We start from the raw sequence: 2672 nt of genomic DNA on the forward strand, positions 1-2672 counted from the left end.
TCTCCAACACTCACTTTTCCTGAAGGAAATGTGGGAACCACCTACGACAAGACTAAAGTACCCACTTAAAGCATTTTTCAAGCAAACAGAGAAACTCCAGGGCCTCCCTTCCACCTCGATGTCCAACAACCAGACAGCTCATCTGCCTCTAATCCCACATAGGCTAGGCTTTCTCCTCCATCCACAAATATTAACGGACATCTGTGCGAAACCATCGCTCTTCCCAAGTCCCAAAGGGACAGTAAGTGGCATCACAGAAACATGGAAATGCACCTACAGCTCCCACGATGCTGCCTACGTGCCTCCTCTCCGTGCTAGTCGCTACATCTGCGTCACACGTTCTGGGCAGCTGCGCGTGCAAACACAAAAACACGGTGCTATTTGCAAGAGCTAGTTAGGGTAATCACTGCTCTTTGCTTTCATGCGAGACAGCGGGATGAAACACGGGGAAGCCTGGTTCACAGCTACCCTGGGCAAAGCTGCAAAATGGGAGAAAGGAAGAAGAAAACAGGAGACAGCAGGAGTGGCCACAGCCTTTCCCCCTCACTGTCTTCTACCTGAACACGGTACAAAGCCTGCTAGCACATTGCCCATGACTAGCTCACACTCAACCAGTAGTTGTGATTAGCCCATTTCAAAACCAGACGTGGACGATTACTTTAGGACTGAATTTGGCAATGATGACCAGTTGGTTCAAACTCCGAAGAACCAGCTTTTGAATAATTTACCAACCACCAAAAAATTGACACTGATCTGAAGCATTATTCTTTGTCTAAATTTGCTCTGTCTTCATGCTGCTCAGCACCTTGCTCCTACCTCCTCATCTTCTTATTCATTCACGTTTTCTTAGATATCTGTGCCATGAATGCATTTTCAGAAAGTGTTGGATAATACAGAAATGTTTTGGAAGAGGCTGGTATTTTTCAATGTTTAGACAAGCCCAGGCCTCCCAACAGACGTAAGGTACAGATATAGTACACAGCAGAATATATTGTTGCCCTAACATGCACCAGAAGCCAAAATACTACAAGAACTTCTAACAATCTGAGGCATAGATGGATTCCAAGAGAGGTGACAACTTCAGAAAAGCCCTTCTGTTAAATCTTTCTGGACCTTCTCAACTACTGCACACTGAAACTCAACCATTCCAAATTCCACACCAGCTACAATTACGAAAATGCAGGGCTGCTTGGAAAAACTTGTTTGCAGTAGGTTTGCATTCCAGAAGATAACATTCCAGAAGATAATGAAACACCACAGTCCACTTAAAGGTAGAAATTAGATACTTAAGAATCTGCCATGATTTGTCAAACTAGTTTTGAGGGAAACAAAGGGAAATATACCTGTTTCAAACCCATATATGTACCAGAATGGCTACATCTTACTTCTAGCAATCTGACTCTTAAACAGCAGTTGGAAGTCTCAAAAACCTGTTTTCTTAACACCACACTGAAATTCTTGAGCACCTATTGCATTTATATTTCAATAACAGACAACTGATTCATGTTTCTCAAACTAGATGTTAGCATTTGTGCAACTACTGATGATTTTGAGCAATGGATATCCACACAGTAGGTAATGACAAAAACAAGGATACTAAGGTTATTCAATTATATACTTTCGAAAATTTTAAATCAAGCCACACTACAGCTCACTGCATTAAAGAACAACCACTCAACCCTTTCTTGTTTTGAATATAAAACATGGAAGATTTATCTGAAATCAGCATTACACAATGAGTGTATGTAGGGAGGGAGGGGCATGAAAACAATTCTGAATCATGTCCATAAGATCTGAACACAGCTGGGGATGGGGACAGGCAGAACATGAGAGAAGTGTGGTTCATCCAGGAGGGGTTGTGGAGCACAACAATTGAGGAAACATTACCTGAAGTACTTACATGCCAACTTCTAGGAGGTTAATAATGACAAGTTACCTTAACCAAAGATATTTTTATTGGGTTTAGTATTCAACCATCATTAGGTTAAGGTCTTTTAGAAAAGCAAACCAGTAAGGATGAAGAAAGCAACCTTATGAATGACAAGTGATACATGATGATTAATTTTAAATAAAATTTTATCAGGCTTGTGAAAAAATGCCAAAAGCCAAATTGTGTTTTGAATCTAAATTACTGAACAAAGTATGAATAAAATATTCCATTTTCAAAAAAAGCAAATATAGGTTTAATGATAGTCACCTGAAATTGACTTTAGTCTCTTAATATAAGGCAAAAATAGTAATTTGCTTTTATTTTTTTTAACCTACATCAAGTACAATCGGCAATAGTTGCCATATAGAATATGCATCATCAAGATCTCTTGAAAGCATGACCAGCAGAGGATGCTGACTCATGCATTAAGATCTTCTCAACATATTGACAATTCCACAGCAGTCTCTGGACTGGGTTAAGTACCTGGGTTAAGGACTGAAATAATGCTGTAGAGGTTTTTGGCCATGTGTGTGTATAATTTCGTTCTCACGTGCCACAATCACATTGTAGCGTTATAGCCATGTAACACAAATAACATGTCTTGCAGACCTAAAGGTGTGTCAATACACATAAAACTGCAGAAAATGCCATAAAATACTCTATGCAATCTTTACGCATCCCTCTTCAATATAATTGTATTTACAGATTTTTATGAATTTATAATAGGTAATGACCCACTGAA

The sequence above is a fragment of the Anser cygnoides genome, chromosome 1, assembly GCF_040182565.1.
Source record: "Anser cygnoides isolate HZ-2024a breed goose chromosome 1, Taihu_goose_T2T_genome, whole genome shotgun sequence".
In the NCBI taxonomy this organism is placed as follows: Eukaryota; Metazoa; Chordata; class Aves; order Anseriformes; family Anatidae; genus Anser; species Anser cygnoides.